A 23,549-nucleotide genomic window follows, 5' to 3' on the forward strand; every position below is an offset into this window, starting at 1 on the left:
CTCTGGATGGTCATATGCATAATTAGCCTATAGCCTACCTTTAGTTTTCATTTAATTTTAAACACGAATCTACTGTCTTTACTGCCGGGAGAGAAAAAAATCCTGTATTCTTTTCTGTAGCCTAATTCTGGCTAAGGCTATCAATGAACAGAAAACCGTGTTGGCTAACAATTTATTAAATACTCCTGTTATTGTCGTCAACGACGTCGCTGTAGGCTACTGCCTTTTCAGCGCCTTCTGCTTATGATGATTCAGTCTTTTGAATTTGTTTGGCCTTGCCATGCAGTTGTAGGCTACAACGTGCCATTCCCTTCATGTGTTTTATCAAAATGTTGTATGCCCTCATGGACAGTAGCTCCGTGATGTCTGCATCTTTCCATGTCGGAGATTTTGTGGACAGCACTATGCCACTCCATCATAACACTGGCATTTAAGTCAGATTTAACCACATGGACGCACGAAAGAAACGTCACCAACACGCCCTCTCACTAGGTGTGAATTTTAACCGCATGTTCTATGCCTTGTTCAGACACAGCACATTTACATAATGTCCGGAGGAAATACTAGGTCGGGGGTAGTATAAACACCGGGTGAATTCGGACTTCCATATGACCGGTTATGTCGTTCAGATATACGCCCCACCGTTTAACATCGGCAGAACCTCCGGTCTTACACGTATGTCTGAAAGCGCTTAGTGAGAGAGAGAGAGAGAGAGAGAGTAGCCTAAACTGTGACATACAATAAGCATTCCCGCAGTAAGTTTCAAATAGACTACAGAGAGAAAAGCCCATCGCAGACTTGGTGAATAATGCACTGTAATCTATTTCAACCGTCTGAAGCCCAAAAAAACGAAAAAATTCACTTCCTTGCACCCTGCTGTGACAAAATATACCACATTTCCTCCAGTTCTCTTTCAAAGCAAGTGGCGCACACACACAACGGGAAATTTATGAAGACAATCGTGAGATAGGGGGGACATGTTTACAAAAGCACTCCGGCGCCGCTCGCTGTGCTCTCCGTCTATTTAAAGAATCTCAGATTGAAATGAATCTGTGCGACCAGCAGCTTCTCATCTTCGTATGCACCACTGGGAAGCGGGCGAGAGAGAGAGATGGAGATTGAGAGAAAGGCAGAAACAAAGGGCCAAGGGCGAGAGAGGGATGGATAAAAAAAATGAAAAGAAAAGAAAAAGTGAGAGTCACTGGCAACTGGTGTTATTTACTGGGATGTCTTCACGCCTTATTACCCTTTTTCGTTATGCAAATGCCGCCCGTGTTCAGGACACTCAGGGGGTCCCTGAAAATAGCCCGGTCTTTGTGAATATTTAACGCTGGGGTGCGGAGACGCTCGACGGCTACAGCAGCAGTGGTAGCAGGGGCGGCCGTGTCCGGGGACGAGCAGGGCTTTGAAGTTAAAGTCCAGAACTAACCCCATTCCACAGGAGCCTCCTCACATTATCTCATCCAGGGTCAGAGAAGAAAAGAGAGGAGAAGAGAAGACAAAAATGGAAAAAGACAGATGGTTACAGACACAGACACACACTACACACACACACACACACACTCAAATGTTGAGAAACATATTGTAACATGAATAATGGTAGCCTTTTTCATCAAATAATTACATAATGGTAACTTTGCACAATGTAATTCCATAATTAACATGTATTTTATGCCAAATTATAAGAGCAGTAAGTATAACAGGTCTGTATTAAAGGACACTCTGATCTAAGAACAACCGAGGGTCTGTTTTTGGATGATAATGAGAGTAAACTTTTGTTGGGGACCAAAATGATGCTAATAGGTGCAGTTTTGAGTAAGACCAGAATATGAATTTACAACTAAATAGCATATAACATAGCCTTTGGGGCTGCTCCACTACGTCAAAGCAAATCACTCTTTTCAGCCATTAAGTAGGTTCCAAAAAAATCATTACACATTTATGCTACTATGGATGGGATCTCTGCAGACAAACGGAAGTTTTTTACCTTTTTTTACCTGCATACCGTAACTGCCATATCTACAAGAGTACCGGTAGGCATGATTTTATCTGCCAGAGGTTAACGTTTGTCTTCTCTATAGGCCCTCTCCATTGACACAACGGTCGTCTCTGGAGGCAGTGGCCCTTTATATTCGCATTGGCCCTTTATATTCGGCGGCTGGTGTCCGTTAACTAATACCTCAGTGGCCTTTCATCTCTGAGATGTATCTAGCAATGGGGCTCTCAGTCACTCTTTTTCTTCATGATCAATAACATTCTGCTCTAAAAGATAGTCATGATTGCCAGCAGGTAGAGTGGTGATTGCCTGTTTAAACGCACCGTGATGCCTCAGAGGTCTGTGATGAGCCCTGACTGTAATCACGGTGTGATGACAATCCTTCGTCTTTATTTCTCCTTGGTGTCTCTAATTGAAAGGATGCAGAGGACACAGATGTCCTTGCCTGCGGCAGAGCCTCACATCTTTCTTAGTCTCCTAGCAGTTATTTGTCGATAAATCTCTGTAAACTTATTTTTTTGGAAATGTGCTGCTATATGTTTTTAAAACATTATAGTTTTCACGTTTTGAAGTATTAAAATTAAACACACAACACTGAATTTGACCTTGACTAGATGCCTTTAATTTATAAAATCTTATAGAGATGTTGATGCCATTTCGTCTTGTTTTTCAGCCACTGTGCTGCGGCACACTAAACTTGTATATTACTTGAAATTTTAGGCTACGGCCCACGGTATGGTACCTTTTGTAACATTTGGGTTCATGGTGTGCCATGGGATTTTTTTTAGTGTGAAGAATGTGCCGTAGCACAAAAAAGGTTGAAAAACACTGGCATATCCAAGGTTTCGATCAAACTTCCCAGCCATGGCTGTCTATTGTGAGTGGTGTAATCTTGTAATATGGACCCTGGACCCTTGGAACTGTGTCATGCCCAGAGCTCTTTCAGGCAGATATAGTAAGTGGTCGATGCATGATGTCATCCTGCCAACCAGACACAGAGAGACAGAGACAGGTTAAAAATTAAAGAGAATGAGGGAGACAAATGGAGTGAGTGAGACAGAAAGATAGAGAGAGAAAGGAGACCAGGAGAGAGAGAGACAGAGAGAGAGAGGTTTAGCACAGTTTGTATTGCATCAAATCTATCAACAATTCACAGAGGTACAGTACATGTTCCTTTTCATCATTCTGTGCATACTCTGCAGTGGTTGTTAATTAAGAAACCTTCATATCACAAACCTATATTTGCTTGTTGACGCAACACCAATGGCAATATGCCAATATCCCCCACTGATCAGCAGGGGTCTAAAGTGCATGGAAATTAATAGATGTGATTGAACAATGGATCATTTGAAAGATTGCAGTGTGTAATTCCGGCGAACAGCCCAGATGAAGAAATAAGAGGAAATAACTGCTCTAGCGCTGCAAGCTCAGAGTGACTCAGCGAATTCTCAGGGGGAGAGGTCCTTGGCTCTGGATACTACTGTAATCACTCATTGTTGTGGGTGGGAGTTTTAAATTAAAATGTGGCAAAACTCGACATTGTAAGTCTTGTAGTGAAACAGACTGTATAACATGTAATAGTCCAAAACAATGAGCCTACTGCCAGTACTTTTACACTTTTCATTACATTTATTAATGAGATGGTTCTACAGCATTATATGCATGCAGTAAATTAAATTAGTATGTGCACTCCTGGGATGTCCCCTATGACAACTCATTAGCACCTTGCTATAGGACTGCTACATAACAGGAACCTGATTTTATGGCAGATGTCTAGAGATTGCATAGAGAATGTGAGAGTGAGATGTGGAGGTGCACAAATCTCTAGATAACACTCATAATAAAGCAGGCTATGCTCATAGTAGTGTTCCTATCAGTTGGCTAACACTGAGAGTTGACCACAGAGGCAGGAAGTGTGATGGAGCTGAAAATTGTGGGTTGGCTCTTATGTTTGTCATTAAAGGAGAATTCCGGTGTGATATTGACCTAAAGTGTGTTAAAACATGATACAGAGTGTGAACGTATATCATAGCTCATCTTGGCTTGTCCCCTGCACTCAGAAATCTGGCGCTAGTTAGCCGATGCTACCAACAGTTTTTCGATGGGGGTGCCTAGCCATGCAAATAAATCACTGTTTTACACCATTTACGAGGCTCAAAGTAGCTACTTCATTGGTAGACTTCCAAGGGCCTTGGCATTTAAAACGAGACATTGAGAACTTTGAAAAAGCACTGGTAGTTTATTTACAAGACGATTTATACAGACACTACCTTCATTGAAGTTTACCGTTCGCCGCCATCTTGAATTTAGCCACGATTAGTCGAGCGACGAGTACGAATGAACAGGTATGATAAGGGACCAGATTCCAAAAATAATTCAGTGGAAATGCATGGATTCCAGTTCCTGCTACTGGAAGCAAGTCCTACACTGTTTTTGTGGTTAACCAGCTTTAGCTTTTGTGCTCGCATATAAAATGAAACAATCAACCAGAAGTAATTTGAAAACTCTCTGATGCCTCCAAAGATGAGATTATACAGTGTTGAGTTCACAAAACCGGTCAGGCATATACAGTACAATGTCCTTTTCCCCTTTTTGAATTAGCTTTTGATGTAGCTGGGGGAAAAGCATAGGACAGTATTTGACAGTGCTGGCACACATGCTCTGTCAGAAGAAAACACTTCTGAGGAGAAGTACTGCATTACTTAAGAACTTCACCTGAGAGGATGAACACCCTGGAAGTAACAAAGAACTCTATTCTATTCTAGTTATTGTTTTGCTGCTGGAGACACCAAATTACTTACAGTAACACCAAAAGGACACACACCCAAAAACCATAATCATCCCACAAAGGATGCACATTGTCTTGTTAAGTTTAGTTTTTGTCATCTTGATTTGTTCATGAAAACATGAATAAGTATTATGTGTGTGTGTCCTCATTATCAAAGGAGCCTATCTGTGTTTGTTTGCATTATTTACACTTGAGCCTCTTATCGAGTTCCTCTTTGGTTTGTTAGACCAACACTCAAAGCTTCAGCAGTAGGTTAGGCAATATAAAACAACTTTCTTGCAAGATTACTGATGCACTTCCTTAGGGTCTAGTCTGCAGTAGAGAAACAGGTTTATTTTTTAATGAACCTACTTCCTGCTAATATTTTACTTTAGGCTGCTATCAGACAGACGTAACTGTGTCATAAGCATGTCATAGCTTTAATCAAGAAAGAACTTGCACACCAATGTTGTCAATGCACATTTTAATCCAACCAGTGATAAAAAAAAAGTGCTGATGATGGTCTGAATGTTTTGTTTTGCACTTTGGAAGCACTTTGCACTTTTTATCGCTGGTCGGCAACATTGGTGTGCGAGTTCTTTCTTGACTTAAGGACTGATATACTATTGGAACTAACGCACCCACCAGGCCTGGAGTTGTTGGCGTGATACCCTGTTTGCCCCATACCATAAGCATGTCATGGCAAATAACATATTGCTGACTGCCCTCAGACCATAATCAAGACAGATTTTATAATGTTCTATGCTGATAACTTACTGGGATGTGACATGAGCTGTTAAGGTGTCTAACATTGTGAGAGGTGTCAAGATTACTCATATTGGTGGCAAACATCACACTATTATCTCGTATCAGTATGGATGAACTGACATGACATATAGTGGCATTATATGACACCTGTCATTACAAGATTATGGCCAATATCAATCTTCACCCCTTCAGAGTGGTAAGTAAGTAAGTAAGTAAAGTTTATTTTTATAGCACATTTAAACACAGCTTGCACTGGCCAAGTGCTGTACATAGCACATTAGCCAAAGAAACATAAAATAAAATAAAATAAAATACACTTACAGATTAGTGATTTAAGCCAAGACAACATCAAGAGACAAACACTTAATTACAGACATAACAGGGTAAGACAATTATAGCACAGGGAAGGCTAATGTAAATAGGTGTGTTTTCAGCCTGGTTTTGAATACTATAATTGAAGGGGCATTTCTGATGTCAGGTGGCAGTTCGTTCCACAGCTGAGGGCCAGCAACAGAAAAGGCTCTGTCACCTTCCCTTGTAAGGTGTTGGGGTCTGTGGGACCGGTTTTCAATGTTTGCTAAAATAAAAACTGCTATTTATTATTTCTTCTAACTCAAACTCATTGGCCTTGGCTTATTTTCTGTGAAGAACATAAAAACTTACTTTTTCAAGACTGCACACGGTAACCCCCCCCCCCTACACACACACACACACACACACACCTAACTCTTACATATGAGGTGTTCTGGTCTACTGGACCCAAGTGTAATAATTGTAAGTGCTATGCACCTTAACTGTGTCCTCCTCCTAACTGGGCCTGCTGTGTGTGTGTGTGTCTCTGCATCTCTGTGTGTCTGTGCGTCTGTATGTGTGCATGTCTGTGTGTGGCAATGTTGTCTTTCTGCACCTGCTATTCCCTATTTCAAGCACTTTCACCTGTTCTGATTATGTTCTAAGATCAAGATCTTGTTTCTATTTTTTTTTACCTTTTTTATAATGGAATTTCCTCGTTTTCTCACAAAAAACGACAATGATCATATGATCATAAATGTGATCTCACAGGGTTAAATGGCAAATATGAACCATAATTGATGTCTATATCATCGGTAATTGAACTAAAGTAAACATCTGTTAAGTATTTTTACATAAATTGTTATGGCTGTATTGATTTAAAAGCCTAATAATGTGGTGGGTCCACCAGACCCGGGAACATTGGCCGTGTAACAAAAAAAATGACTTAAGGACTGATATACTATTGGAACTAACGCACCCACCAGGCCTGGAGTCGTTGGCGCGATACCCTGTTTGCCCCATACCATAAGCATGTCATAGCAAATGATGTCTTTAAAAAACATCAGCAGTATTTTAAATTGTATCCTAGACCGGACTGGAAGCCAGTGCAAGTAGTTTAGGACAAGTGTAATGTGTTTTGTGTTGTGTAACACTTTTTTGTGTTTGTGAGCAGCCTAGCCACTGCATTTTGGACCATCTGAAGCCGTGCCACCAGTGTCAGAGGGAGACAAAGTAGAGAGAATTACAATAGTCTAGACGGGAGGTTATGAAGGCATGGATGACTTTTTCCTCATTGTATGACAGAACAGACTTGTGTTTGGAAATTATTGTTAATTGATAAAAAATTATCTTTCCAACAGATGAGATTTATTTGTCCAGGTTAAGATATATTTTAAGTCTAAAATAACACCCAGGTGCATGGGATTTAACATAGGGGGCAAGGGGATGTACAGTTGGGAGTCATCTGCATAGAAGTGGAATGGAATATTGAATTTTCTGATGATGTTACCTAGGGGGAGCATGTAAAGTCAGAAAAGTACTGGACCCAGAATGGATCCCTGGGGGACACCATAAGACACATGGGCAGGGGATGAAGAGTACTGGCCTATGGATACTGAAAAAGATCTTTGGTGGAGGTAGGAGTGAAACCATTTTAGAGCTGTACCCTTAATGCCAACCCACTGTTCAAGACGCGCTAGTAGTGTACCATGGTCTACAGTGTCAAATGCAGCACTAAGATCAGAGTTTCCGCTAGACAAAAATGGTGCCGGTCAAAGTGACCGGCAGAGGTTTCGTTTTCCGGACATTTTGATGATATGCCGGTCAAATATCCTATTATCGCTTCTTAATTAGTCAAATTGAGGAAAACTGGAGACAGGCTATGTAGCTTAAAGAATGACATAATCAGGTTGTATAGAATGCAACATGTTCATTAGCCTAACTTAAACATGCCTAACAAGATCTAGCCAGTATCTTTTTATGGACAGCAAGAGTCCGCTTTGTTCGTTGTTGTTCTGTTTTAATCTGTTTAAATGTATGCAAGAAGGACACCTACTGGTGTACCCTGGTATAGCACCCTAAGTTGTTTGCCTCGCCCCGAGAATTTAGTTCTAACGTGTTCATATAGAGATGTGTACGACAAGCTGTTTCTCACGGTCAGATCCAGGCCCGTCGCTAGAAGGCAAGCAAACCAAGCAATTGCTTGGGGCCCCGAGCTGGCCAGGGGCCCCAAGACAACGACTGGTTAAAAATAAAATGCAACAACAAACTGTGAGCGCCCCTTTGATAGTCAATGCAGTAAAGTGCAACGACACTGTTACCGGCAATACCCGGATCCCCTTCAAGGGGGCCCCTCTCAGTAGTCGCTGACAGCAGCCAGCCAGCCAGGTTTGTGGTCTCTGCTGCTGCCGCGAAAATATAAAACCTCGGCAGTCATAATGAAGCGGAGTTATGCGTCCGGAAGCCAGAAGAGAAAGGAAGAGGATGACAAGAAAAAAACAAGATAGTGGTAAGTGATAAATTACACTGGATAAAATAGCTCTACTTGTCTTGTACAAATGGTGTAATGTCGCAGCAGGAAGGCTAGCCTAGCAAAAAATGTTTATGTTAACTACCTGCCTGACGGCCCATGCTGCTTGTAACAAACTAGAACAGTTAGCGCAACTTTTTTTTTCGAACGGACGGAATATGGTTACATACTGTAATATGTTTATTAACGGGATAAGGAAGACGCAGATCTGTTCCAGAATCACTGTTTATCGTATTTAATGACATAACATTGCTATAGCTTTGTAATAGGTTTTGATGAAAGTGGCATAGCTTCTCTGCTATACTAACTATTCAACCGTGATAATCTATTTAGGAAAACCACACGATAAATTCCGTGCATCAAAGCAGACTGGAACATTCATGTAGCAGTATTCATGCACGCCAGCTGTTTACTGTCTTTAAAGCATCAGGTGCGTCTGTCTAATTCTCAAACAGCAGAATGCTTAAATGCTATGTTAAGCTACAAGTAGGCCTAGGTCAATGTATAACATTAGCTTGGGATGTTTTTACAGTAAGCATTGGTAGTTGTGAAAGCAGCTGCATCCCTTCTAAATATCAAAATATGGAAATGCTAACATATCTTTTCTTTCTCCCTCAAGGTGCTTTGCTTAAATTTCTCAGCCCTCAGGCTCTTCCTAAGGATACTGTACCTCCACTGATGAAGATGGCCTGAAAGGTTAATCTTGTGTGTGTGTGTGTGTGTGTGTGTGTGTGTACTTGTATTTATGTTGGATTTTTAAATTGCTATAAAACCTGCACTCTTTATAGTTTGAACAATGCATCCTTTTTCTGCATAAGATGGCAGTGTTTTATTTTCTCACTTTGTGAGAACTGAAAAATGTTAATGTGAGTGTGTGTGTTTAAGTATGTTGGATTTTAGTTATTGTGCACTTTTTTACATTTATATTGGATTTTTAGGTACGGTGGTGTTTTTGCAAATGTTCAAATGTTCAAAACTAATGCACAGTATATATATGCAACTGCAGTATTGCACTGTCAAAATTTTGTATTTATATAAACTGTGGGTAACCATTTTGTTTGGGGCCCCCAAATTCCTTGAAACGGCCCTGGTCAGATCCTTGGAGTAGATACGTCCGTAAGTGTTCTAAGCAATTATTGTTCGAGATATTGTATGTAAACACTCATGAAAATGCCTCTGTTATAATTCTAAAAATAAGGAAATATAAAAAGTTTACTTTTGATTAAGAACGCATGCACGACTAGCGTGCTAATTTGTACTCATAGCTTGCTAATGTAGCTTGTGGTAATCGTCGGATATAATTAGCATGTTGCTTGTGATATGAAAAATACACTTAAAACACATGTTGATGAGATAGTAATTTGACATATGGTAATTTGACGTCTTTCTGTTTATTATGACCGCCGCTAGCGAAGCTAGCGAAGCGGTCATATAGGGATTGTCAAAGTTTTTTTTTTTTTTTTTTTTTTTTTTCCCGTCATCTACTTCCTGAAATTTTGGTCAACGATACCCGGGGCACCGAAACACCGGGGCACATGAAATTTGGTGGGTATGTAGCCCCACTAGACTTTTACGGAAAAATTTCGTTTGGTCCCCGGGGGCCACTCCCCCTCCGCGCTGGGCCCCCCGAAACCCAAAAAATGCAGTTTTTCCTAAATAACTACCTGAACCGTGGCACCGAGGATGAAGAAATTTTTATGGTATGTTGGTCTCAAGGGCCCACATCAACCTAGCCCATAATCACTCATTTGTGATTTGCACCCCCCCGGTAAAAAATGAAAATGCAATATAATTCTGCTTTAATCGCCCCTCTCTTCAGTTAAGAAGTTCAGAACTGCACCAAATTTTATGTGTATGATTAACCTGACATTCTCTGGGGGTATGCCAAGTTTCGTAGAATTTAATCCATGGGGGGGTCTAAAAAATGAAGTTATGTGTACATTTAGTGACTGTACTGTACACTCATTGGCCTGTAGATGGCCGTGCACACATATACACACGCACACACACACACAGGCACGTATACCATCAGTATCGGCAATTAGAACGGCCGATACATAATTACAAATTTAGTAGGATTAAAGGAAAACCAAATATTCATCATAATAATTTGGCTGCATTTCCAGTATTGGCGTCCCGTAGTCGTTTGTCCACTAGATGGCGCATCGTTGCAGTGAGACGTAATTTTGTTGGAAGTTAATCTAAAGTGGGTTGGAAAGACACGCTTCCTACAAGGACAAGACAGTAGGCCTACAGTAGTTTACCGCAGAGAACATCTAAGGGTAGGATGATTTCTGCATGACATGTAATTCCCATTTCCTCTTGAAGCCGAAATAAATCTGGGAATGTTTATCGGACATGCTTGTTTTTTACTGCAGGTAGGCTACGTTAATCCTATCAATAGCAGAACGTAGGTAAAATAATGTTACCATTAGCATGGTTGAGTGATGGAGGCCAATTTGATTAGTGATGTATTTGTAGAAAACCATAAATGCGTTTATAGGCTACCAAGCAAATTGATAACAGCACTAATTGTATCTTTCGACTGTCATCTCATTTGCTTATGACCATAACCAAGGCTACTAACAGGAGCTAAGTGAGTTAGCCACAATATGTTCGCTACGTGATGGTTTTTAAATGGAAAATATATAGGCCTGAAAGATAACCTGTCTATGATGCATCCTAAACACCGGCCTGGGACATTTCTGCTCGAAGTCTCAAAAAGCAGTCAACGTTCATTCCCAAACACCCATATAGGCTACTTCAATCCTCTATTTTCAAAGGTGATTCAAGTAAGGAAGAGCATGGCTCAAAGTAAAGTAACTGAAACTACATAAATTCGTCAAAGTGAATAATTTGTGTCAACTCGCCGCAATGTAGATTTATTAACGCACCCGTGATGATCTACATCTCCATTTAAACCAGATGTTTTAGAGCGCACGTTGAGATGTATTCAGGGCAGGGCTGTACCTACACATATTTGTTGCACGTGCAACAAAAACACGTGTGTGTGAAGTATCCAAACAATGATAACGCTTTCATTATGGCTGCTTTAGCCACAGACCTTGAGCTACTGTACAGTGGGTTGTGTTCCATTTAGAAGTGTCCACTTCATTCGCCCTTTCGGTGATTCACACAGCTACTTGAAATGTATTACTACTGATATGCATAACTTTTCGCCAAGAGGTGGCAGCTTGATACTGTAGGTGTAAGCCATTGGTTCCAAAGGAGATTTTATTTGGGTCGCCAGCATAGGCTAGTGACAATTTGTGTTGTGTAATAGGCCTAGCATAGGGCCTACCTTATGTTTGTTAACAGTCACGGTTTTGTCATAACTCCCTCTATGCATTTTTGCATTTACAATAGCTCTGAAACCGGGGGGCGAACACGTCGCAGGGGGGGGGGATGTGTGGATATCTCAATCGCAAAATTAAACAATATTTCTATCGGGCGCCTAGCATGGACTAGGCTGGGTGAAAATCAAAAGATTGCGTCAAAAGATTGAGCTTGGTCTGGCGAAAGCCAGACTAACCATGGACCTCATAGTTGCAAAATGCAAGGGAACATGAATCAGCATATTATTTGCACAAACAATAACGGACAGTAGCTCTTCAACTTTGCCCGTTAAAATGTGTAACAGTCTCGCAATGCATTTCATGAAGGCCCTTTTGGACATGTCAGTTATTTGCTCCACTGGGTAAAACGGCATTTTGGTATTTCATTTGTGCATTGACAATAAAGCTGAATATCATATGAACTACATGACTAAACTTCAATGTAGAAGAAACATTCACAAAAATCCGTGACATGACCTCTCTTCTTGATAGCTGTTGAAAACTGCATGGAACTGACATGGATTGTTTTGTTTAATAATAAATAAATGAATACATTATGCTGCTACCTTCTGCTTTTCCCAAATACAATGTAGCCTACAGGTGTACCTTTCATCAGTCTAGTTGTAAGGACTGTGATGAACTGCCCTACTTGTGATTGTTTAGAGATTTTAAAGGTTTTATAACAATGCTACAAATGTTTTGGCCCAGAAACAAATCTATTCACCTTTGCAGCGCCAGTAGGCTACTTTGTGTGCCAAACAAGCATACACAAAAGTTTCAAGAGTGGGGGATGGAGTAGAAGATGGAGACAAATTCATTAATATGATTTATTTTCGCGGAATGGATGTACAGGACTGAGCGGCGGTCATATTTTGTACCGCTATGCGGTACATCTAGTTTTTATAGTTTTACGAGAAAAAAGAATGAGCAACAATGTAATGAGTGAAAGAACTGGACAGGCATGTTTTATGGATCAGTAAAATTCATTGAAGAAACGTTCTGGAGCTTTATTCATTCCACATTCTTCAGTTAGCTATCTGTCTGCGCCTTGCAAGGACGCAATTGCTAGGACAGAATAGTTGTTTTAAAAAGGCTACGTTGTTTGTTGCTGCTACCCAAGTTATCTCCATTGGTGACTGTTTAACTTACACAGATGTGCACACACAAGAATGAGCGCTCACACCACTACCCACTAATGCTATGCCTCTTTATTTGATAACAATAAATTAAGAAATGTTTCCTATTCTGGGCCTCTCTCTCTCTCTGGTTCTCAGCCATGTACCCTTCAGTTACATTGCCATTGTTTTCACTCCTGTGGATCTCCCCAGTAACACAAACACACCCTCTCGCCTTCTCTCATCTGTGCCAACAAGGCCGGCCTCATGCTGAAGGAAATAATTCTGTATTCATATTTTATGTGAACAGTTTAATGATTCAAGTCTTTATGACTTGAATACTGTGTAGTTCTTATGGTCATTTGTGATTTTGTACCCATGTGTACCCTGTGTGTGTGTCTTTGGTCTGTATGCAATGTATCCATTGTCTAGCCTTGAATTCAATGAAGTTGTGTAGATGCCTTTTGCCTATCACCAAGGTGTGAATGTTTGTAGAACAGCATGTGTCCAGGCCTCTGAAGGACTTCCCAGGAAAGGGGGTAGTTTTAATTAAAAGATAATAGAAGCTGACCAGACCTGATGAAGGCCTAATCCTCATCCTCCCTTTCTATTGCATATTCAAACTGGGTTGGACCTAGAGGTCACTCCTTCTTTTGTTTGTAACATAAAGTTAGTATACGCCTCAGAGAAGAAGAGAAATACTGAGAATCTGGTAAAATCCATGATGGGGTGAAACAAACATGTACCTCTCTCCCTTGAGGGCCACTGGCCCTCATTGAAAAGAATAAAGCCTGGATCCTGATCTGCATCATCCTGATTAAGTCTCAAGAGAAATATGGTAGTAAAAATATACTATTAATGCTGAAAATGCTTTCTCATTCTTGTCTCATTCCTCTGCCCGTTGTTGGGAGTAGACACCGTGTGCTGAGACCCATCTCCAGAGATGCCTGAGCTTCAGCCTCCCGTGTGGACCATCTCCCGGCTCCCTGAGGTGAACGGAACTCTGCCAGAAGTTACTCTCCTTCCGACGAGTCACTTGCTCTCAAATGTCACAGAAGGTTATGATAACATTTGGGAACCCAGTTTCGTTACATAAACCAGGAGTTTTGCTACTAAATCCCTTTGAACATTCTGGGATTTACAAAAGGCTAAGACAAAAATTACATTAACTACCCTGTAAGTTTTCTGAATACAGTTTTCCTCCATAACCACTGTTAAGTGCTATTAGCTTGTAATCTTTTTTTCTTAGAGGCCATCATTATTTGCCAATTTTTGACTTTCTGCCTGCCTGTCTTTAATGTGCTTGGATGCATTACAAAGACAACTCTCTTTCTCTCTCTCTATCTATCTATCTATCTATCTATCTATCTCTCTCTCTCTCTCTCTCTCTCTCTCTCTCTCTATATAATATATATATATTTATATATTTTATCTCTTATCTCATCTTATCTCATCTTATCCCAGGTCACTGATGCCGTTTTACCACTTTTAAATTGTCCTAAAATTGTTGAGAGAATTGCTTTAAAATTTAAACTGTTTACCATATTGTTAGTCGCTTTGGTTAAAAATGCGTCAGCCAAATGTGATGTAATGTAATGTAATGGTCCTGGGAGGCATGTTCAAGCTGAAGTAATAAGCCCTGTCTATGACCCCTGCTTCGGGCCCCAAGACTCCTTGCATAAGATAATAAGTCACACAGAGATGGTGGCGAAGGCTCGGCAAGACTATGATTAAAATACATGATTGAATTAGACAAGGTTTCATTTGACTTTGGGGTGAGAGCAGAACAACAATTAAATTTCCGCTTAGCAATAATTGAATGTTTAGTTTGATAGTGAAGGAGCTGTTCACTTTGTTTAGTTATTAGCTCCGAAGCCTCTTTAGCCACTCCCACCAGTTCATGAGGCAACCGTGGCCTACTGGTTAGCACTTCGGACCTGTAATCGGAGGGCGGAGTAGGCACGGCTGAAGTGCCCTTGAGCAAGGCACCTAACCCCTCACTGCTCCCCGAGCGCCGCTGTTGATGCAGGCAACTCACTGGCATTAGTGTGTGCTTCACCTCACTGTGTGTACACTGTGTACTGTGTGTGTTTCACTAATTCACGGATTGGGATAAATGCAGAGACCAAATTTCCCTCACGGGATCAAAAGAGTATATATACTTACTTAAAGTGAAGTTTAAAGTCATTAAGGGTTTGACATGACAAGAGAGATAACAGTATGCTCACATTTAGGAATCTCTACACTCATATCCTGTTTTTTTTTTGGGGGGGGGGAGATATTTTTTTCTTAAATAACATACTCTAACATTACTCAGTCAGTCTCTCCATTGTATTATATTGTCTTGTACTGTACTGAATAATGTGGCATTGTATTGGAGTCAATATAGTAGTTGAATTGTAGTTGAGCATTTTTTTTTTGACTTGCATCATCCTCTTTCTATCTGGCAAAGCTCTTTATTGTCCTACACACAGAAACACTTGTGTTTGCATGGTTAGTAAAGTCTGATACCCTCAGCTTCACACCAGAGCACAGTCCCTTTGGTTTACATTCACTGTCTTCTCTGCCTCATAATTGACAGGCCTTGGTCAGATTATTCTCCACTTTCACGGTAACTACAGTTGACATTGTGTTTCTGCATATCTTCCTCCCCCGCATCCTCCTGATAAGTCTCCATTCAGTCAGCTTACATAACAAGTCGCGTCTCAGCTGCAGCGGCAGGTATTCACCTAACCCACCCAGACGAGTTTCCTGCTTTTATCAGACCTTCATTTGTGTTCGAAAGTGGGTTTGTTATTTATTTATTTATTTTTTACTTCAAAGACTCCTACTCATCTGACACAGCAACCCCAGTCCTTTTACGAGGAGAGAAATTGTTTTTGTTACGTCAAACTTTTCCGTTTGTTCTTTGCAATGTCTAGCCGCCTCGCCCTCTAAGATCTTTGATACTGCAAGCCCCCAGGTGATGAGAAATAAGTAATTGAGTGTGGGGTTATTGCGTTGTGGAGGTGAACTGCCACAAATCATGTGTGGCTCCTATAGCTCACCCTGATAGCACTTTAGACATGTAACCTGTTGTTGAGAGCATATATAGCCAGGGGCGACAAAACAAATAGAGAACAAAAGAGACAGAGACAAAATCCAAAATGGCAGTCTCTCTCTCTCTCTCTCACACACACACACACACACATAAACAGACATACAATGTCTCCTGTCAGATGCAATGTGGAGTACATTGTACACCGTACATTATAGACCATAGTTGTTTATGTTTAACATTTCATCACAAATGAATGTGTTAAAAAACAGATAAAAGCATTGTCCCTCTAATCCCTAAGGATTGGTTTACTCAAACATGAAGCCAAATGGGTGGGTCCTATGGTTCAGCTCAGCCTCTTAGCAGCTTCATTAGCTGGCAAACAGCAATTCATAGCCCCTCTGACATTTGAATAATTAGATAAGAGATGCACAGGTCCTGTAATTTGTTTGCATGTTACTTAATTTACTCAGCCCACATAAGCTTTGCATGTTAATGCCAAGCTTAAATAGAACTGTGAAAATCATTAGGCCAATAAACGCTAGTGCTCACAGGCAGGCATTGCATTGGCCTTAATATAACTGGCAACCAACGTGACCTTCCATTTATGATGTGTCGGTCAGAGCCTTTCGTCACCCTTGCAAATAGGGTGTAGACAAGTTAATGATCCAACTTCATTCTATTTACATGTAAATCGAAAGAATCCTTCCTTGGTCCGCAGATGTTGAGCAAACCAGGAAATCGGGAGAAGGATGTTAGATTTTGCCAACTATTTAGGCCACAATAATGTTCTTCAGTCATTAAATTGTTAATAACTACACTGTTTTTTTTATCATGAGCACTTATAGAGTAGCAGAAGTCTAAAATAACCTTTTGGATAAAAGAGCATATTATTTGCCAGGTGTAATTCTGTATATGGTTAACTATATACAGAATCTGTTAAAGGGACACCAGGCAAGCCTGATGCTTTTTCTCTACGAAACTCCCCCTCGCTCGGTCTGAAGCTCTTTTCCTTTTCTTTGCGTCTTCCGTCAAGGGTTTTCGCTGCTTCTTCGCCGGCTCTGCCATTATACACACGTTTGCAACAATCTCTAGCGTTTTGTTAGCCTGCCTCTGTGCTGTAAACTGATACTGCTTCGGTCGGAGGGTAGGATACACCGAACTTGCAAGTGGGATATTCTTCCTACAGGCAGTAGGGGCGGGCGAGAGAGCCTTCATTCGCCCCGTAATGAGTAATTTAACCATATACCGACTTACGAAGATGATTAATTAACACGAAAACGTTGCCTGGTATCCCTTTAAATAATATGCTCTCTTATCCAATTAAATGATAAAACTGGTATGTCAGCTGTAGGTTTCACTGGTAATTGTAACAGTCAGTGTACACGATTTACAGTAACAGCAAAACATTCTGCACATACACGCAGCAACAGACAGCAGCAATCACTGATAAGATTCATTTAACGAAAATACATGAAAAGAAAAACATGAATGAAAACTCAACTAGTCTTTATAGCAAAGCTCTGCAATTCAGTTACATGATTGGAGAAGATGTTTCCAGAAAGAAGAACTCTATTGTGTCCGTTGCAGATATGAGGAAGTGTGCTGTGGGAGGGTGTACTAGAGCGTGATCGAGTTTATTTTAAGCTCCTTCAGTGGCAGGCAGCCTTGGCATTTGGCTTGACAGCAGGTGTTCCTAGCGTTTCAGCGGTTTGGGAGTTCACTACCTGTGTGACACACACACACACAGACACACACACACAGACACACACACATCCACAGATCCACACACACACATACACACGCTTGGATTGTTGAACCATTGCTGTGAGCCTTTGTCACCCATAGTTGTTCACCTTCATCTGTACTTCCGGAGCCAAGGCACCTGTCTTTTCAACAGCAACACCTGCAAAGGTCACACCCGCACTTTGGAAACGCAGCCGGCCAAAAGAGCACTTTCTGCTTCCTTCACAAGTCTGGATGACCTTTCACACAAACGCAATGTATCGCCTCATTCAGATAGGCTTTAACAGTTCTCTGGCCACATGTTTTAGCCTGGCCTTGGCCTGCCTACGTACTTCCGGTCGATTTCTTCTCCTTACAGTACTCCGTCTGGAATTGGTTGATTCACGCTCGTTTACTTCGGCAGTTGGGCAGCCGACCAACCAGCGAACAGAGAGCGTCCCTGAGAGCGATTACGTACCCAGGCATGGTATTTCAATTACTACGTCCCCGCCCCTGAAGCAGATCGCTTGGAATACATCAACGTAGGGAGCGAAAAGGACTTATACTTATGAAATCTTTGAGCAAATGTAAATAATAGTTTAGCCTATTAACAGGAGTGTCATGAACTAAGTCACAGTGGAGTAGGATGTTATATCGTCAGCTAAACTTTAGTCATAGATTTTGTCACTTGAAATAGGCTACGAACGTACCCAAACTGTAGTTTAGTAGGCTACATGGTCGGGTCAAAATCGTTATTTTTCTAAAATCGTTATTAACACTAAGATGGCTCAACATAACTTGAAACTTTGATCGAATCATCATCAGTGTCTCTACATATGAACTCGAGCATTAAGAACACTGTTCGTTTCTCTGCAGGACACAAAGGCACTGCCACAGGTTTGACCTAATTTATGTGTTTGTAACCCTGTTGAAAATGTATACAGATTTGAATACATAATTTCATAGTTTATTAAATAGAATGTAAGGTTAAAAAGTTAAGATTCATTGACCAGCAATGACGTTATGAGTTTTCTCAATAAGAGAAATGCATATTGGGTAATGCTCATGTTTACTGAAAATAGCATTTAAAATGTTAAATATTTGTTGTTTAATAATATGTTAAAATGCTTTAAAATGCCTGTAAGAATAGGAAGAAAGAGTTACACAAATGTTCATGAAGACAACGTGAAATGGAGTTGGGAGAAAAGCACCAAAGAGTACGAGTCGAGAAGCATGTTTCCTGATAGAGAACTGTTTATGTAATGCACCAGTTTAGTAAGTGTTCAACCAGAACTCTTATACAAAGCGTAGGCTAAATGGTGATAGTTTATGTCCGGTTGAGTGGACGACTCAGCACACAAAGACAGAAAGAAATTTAAATTGGCTGCTGACTTAGTGGCTAGTGCTTTGCATGGACTTTGCTAACAAGCTAGCAACCAGCGACCTTGACTAGTTAAGCCTGTGTGAAACTGTGAGACCGACAACCAAAGACCCGACGGAGCCAGATAGCGTTGCCAAGTGGTGGACTTTGCGAGGTCGTCAGCTGCATGAATCGTTCTCTTCAACCGTCTCATCTTCATTGTGAATCTTCTCGTCATATCTCCTGCTGCTGTTGCCTTTGATCCTGCGCTACATTCCCATTGAGTAAAGGTACCATTTTCTTTTGTTTTTGCCTTCGTGGTGAAGCAGCCATTTTGTTTAGGGCTACAATGCACCCGAGCTGCATTCAGGCCTGCATCACTTGAACATTTGAAGGGTATTTACAATTAGACTAGGTTATTGCCAGCTATTTTATTTTCTTGGGCCTTTATGTTTTCAATGTGAATGTGTATGCATTTATGATTTGAAAAGTGATTTTGGAAAAGACACATTTAAATACCTACTTTTTCTACACTCTAAAAAATGTTGGGTTAAAAATAACCCAAATATAACCCAGCCGCTGGTTAACTATTGGACCAACACCACATTGAGTTATCCTAACCCAATGGTCTGGGTACATTATTAAACCCAGCAGGTTGGGTATGATTCTAACCCAAAACGCTGGGTTATATGAACACAACGTTAGTTAAATTGGCACAATAGACTGGGTAAAGGTAACCAATGTGCTGGGTTATAACTATATAAATGTTGAGTAAAATTTACACAGTATATTGGGTATAGGTTCAACCCAAACCACTGGGTTATATCAACAGAACTGCTAGTTAAAATGACCAGTTGTCGGGTTTTCTAAACCCAGTATTTGGGTTGCATTGAGAGAAAATGGGCAAAAAATAGCCATGCAATGAAATAAAACAGTTCGACATAATTATTTATTTGACAGTTTACTTTATTTTTGAATGGATAGCCTACTCTAAAAGCAGCATCAGCTTGTGATAAGTTACTTCCATGAAGACAGCTAGATTCCACGGTCCATTTGGGGGTCAGCCCTGTCAATCAAAGAAAGAAAAAGAGTGAATTAATCACTGCTATTGACAGAACTTTATATCAAGACTTTCACGAACCATTATCAGTGAATGATGTTGACAAACATTAAAAATCCGAAGAGAAAATATTAGCGCAACACACTCGGAAACCATGACCACCTCATGAAATTGTTTAACAGCAGACTCACAAACGTTAACGTTAGTGGCAGTGATAGTTCTAGCTACCGTTAGCAAGCTAGCTCATGTTAACACATTCAGTTAGTTAAATCCAAGTTGTCTGTAACGTTAATGTTACCACCAAAAACCACCCAGTAAGTTACATGGCTATAATATGAAGCTACCCTGAATTAATTAATGTTGTTTGGCATGATTACCGTACGTGTGAAGAGACTACTTCAACTGTATACATTAGCTGACACGCATGCTGCACTACCACGAAGCATTTAACCCTTTAACTGGCACACCATGATAAAAGTGATGAAAAAATTGTTTTTTTGTTTTATCTTGCTCTATTAGGCTGTAGTATGAAAAATCTGTAAATTATTTTTCAAAGGATCCTCCCATTTAATTTCTATGAACCTCTACCAAACGGTTGAAGTGCCTGTTAATGGTAAAAGTCAGTTATCTGACTTTAACATGAGATTATTGTGTTTTACTGAAAGAAAACAGTTTTCCCCCAAAAAAGTGGTATTATCTTGTAGCCCTGGTCCCAGAGTTTAAGAGAAATCATGTTAACAAGAAATAAACTCATTCCTGTACCTGCAGACCACTTAAGTTAATTAGCTATTGAAATGAATGGGATTCTATGGATTTAGGTGAAGAATGTGTACACATAATACATTTTGGTCAGTACCATGAAGAGAAAACTGATTCAACTACACTGTAAAACCGAACAGTACAAGTAAAACAATGTTTTTGATTTGTAAACACTCAAAAATGAAAAAAAGTTAATAGTACTCTAATCGTCTGTGTTACTTGAACAAATTTGAACTTTTAAGTTGACAGCACTCATCCGCTTTAAGTAATTTGAAAAAATAGAAAGCGTGGGAAACTTCGCAAATTGTAGCAAATTTGTAGGCGGATCTTCTGCCATACGTGGACCTTGTGTACAGCACCAACGCCGAGTGACAAGCGACGCCGCCAACGGTCGACCACCAGATGACAAGAGACGAGAACAAGAGCAGTGAAAATAGACAACGAGAGAGGAGACGACGAGAAGAGAGAAAAACCGCAATTAAACGTAAGTGGAAAAGTGAGGTGCATGTTGACCCTAAAGCACGTCCTTTATCATATTGTTTAAAAACCCGAATGTTTGAAAATATTGTCTTAGGCTACGTGACGTAACTTTATCCGGTTAGAACTAGCTAGCACTAGCAGCTAAGAATTTGGCTGCTGTATGCCAGCACTTGCTGGATCAGCCAGCGATCTAACTCAATTTGCCAATGTGAGTACTAAAAATATGAACTAATTAACCCCCGTTAGCACTATTTAACACAATAGCTTGGAAGTGCAAGCTTTGTGGTGCACTGCTTGATAACAGGGCACAGGTCCTGCAACATTATCGTTTACAGCATGTTAGCAATGTTTCCTCCATTAACGTTAGTCCACTGTCATGTTACTGACTGTCTGCACATTTAAGTCAGTAGCCTAAATTCATTTGACACGGTCACACACAGTTCATGCTCAGTCAGAATGTGTATTATTCGCATGTCAGCTGTGTAGTTGAAAACAACCATTTAATGTGCAAACTGTTCTCGGCCATTTAAGGATGCATTTAAAGTGGCATTTAAAGCGACATCATGAGATGGTGGATTGTCCTAATAGAGATTGTCAGTATGTTCAAATGTGTATTCGTCCTTCAATTCACAGATTCAGAAGTTGATGCAAACAACATTGGCATTGAGAAGGAAGGAGATCATATCAGACGTCCTTCCCCGCAGACATAGCCTATTGGTTCGGTGGTGGCCTGCAATCATGTTGGAATCCCAGGTAAGCATTTCTTTTGTACAAATACTTGGAATAGATTCATTTCATGTGTGGTTCTGACCAAATGTGTTTTAAATCTTTACACTTACCCCCCTATTTTGAGTTTTTGCTCGAAATTGCACACCGCCTACTAACAATGGCCCTGTTTCCACATACTAAGAGTGCTTGACCCCCTTTGAAAGCAGAGGTCTTGTAGATTACAACCCCTCCATGGACTTAAGATAAAAAGAATGCTTTGGTTTCAGAAGCTGTACTATCAAAGAAAGGTAATCCTATTGAATTGCATTTTGTAGTTATTAACTGGCTTGTTTTCTCATGCAGGGATCCTCAGATGTAAATATCCGACGTGCTGTGGCGCTCCGTGGCCTTCCTTTCTACCTCCATGAGGATGATGCCACTTTTCTAAAGACATGGGATGTAAGTAAGTATGTTTTCTATTGACATGACAGTTAAAGCGTAACTGTGGCATTAAGCGACCCATGGCCTGTTGTTTCGAGGTCAACACATGCTATTAGAATGAAAAACAATGAGAAAATTGAGTATACAACATAAAGCAAACACTGGTCCAGCAGCTTAAATGGGTGGTTCAGGATTTTGGACATAGGACCTAATTTCCAAGTTAGCAAGTGTGTTATTTATCAGTGGAGACCGTTTTTAACACGTTTCACCCAGTCCTCGTCTATTCAGGCGTTATATTTATTTGCCTCGGTGTACTATGGAGTGGGTAAGACTGTTTTTAGTGGCAGGCTTACACATACTGTTGACTCGCGCCAGCCTAGCACCTGCGAACTCTGCAACTAGAAGGACTGGATGAAACGTGTTGAAAACGGTCTCCAACTTGTGTTTTTATCTTGGATCTTGGCACAAGGGATTATAACACCTAATCCTGTGTATTAATGTAATATCACACTTGGTAACTTGGAAATGAGGTCCTATGTCCAAAATCCTGAACCACCCCTTTAAACTAACCTAACAAGGCATTTGAACTGAACTGAAACTAAAGCCAAATTCCCTGGTAGGTTATCAATAGCTGCTGGGCCACTACTCAGTCTATGTTGCACCAATTTTTTTAATTCTTTTAATTTTATTCTTACGAACAGCCGTGACCTCGAACAACAGGGCTATGTGTCGAATAACGCTGGAGTTACATTTCAAGCTTTTGTTTTTTCTGTTTGTTTTTTCACCAAGAAACTCCAGGGAAGTTACTTAGTATTATTTCAAGTAATTATTTCAATAATGCAACTGCCCTGGAAAAGTTTGAAGATAAAATGTTAAACTTAATATGACATGGTATCACTTGACATGTAATGCCTATTAGATATTCAATTAACACACAATTGTTCTTTGTTCATTTCTTCAGGTCTCTCAATCGGAGTTCCCAGATATTAAGGACCTTACTGTTGAACTCATTCTGATCAGCACGAACAGTGCAAATGCATCCCTCTGCCCAAAGAAGACTCCTGTTGTTTTGGATTGAAATGATTGTTGAATTTCCTAGCATTGGTCAGGCATTTGTCATAAAGTATCTATCTATCTATCTATCTATCTAGATAGATAGTATCTATCTATCTATCTA

The 23,549-nt window shown here is 40.4% G+C and overlaps 1 long non-coding RNA gene across 1 annotated transcript; it reads left to right on the forward strand.

The window, feature by feature from the left end:
* The first annotated feature begins 20,872 nt into the window (after positions 1-20,872).
* On the forward strand, positions 20,873-22,461 carry LOC143139280 (uncharacterized). Its single transcript, XR_012990367.1, has 3 exons — positions 20,873-21,227; positions 21,857-21,976; positions 22,295-22,461. It is a non-coding gene; the product is annotated as an uncharacterized LOC143139280 (long non-coding RNA).
* The last annotated feature ends 1,088 nt before the right edge of the window (positions 22,462-23,549 follow it).

This window comes from Alosa pseudoharengus, unplaced genomic scaffold (genome assembly GCF_046254945.1).
Source record: "Alosa pseudoharengus isolate Yale_2024_CS ecotype anadromous, Long Island Sound unplaced genomic scaffold, YU_APseudo_1.1 YU_APseudo_1.1_scf_22, whole genome shotgun sequence".
Lineage (NCBI taxonomy): Eukaryota > Metazoa > Chordata > Actinopteri > Clupeiformes > Clupeidae > Alosa > Alosa pseudoharengus.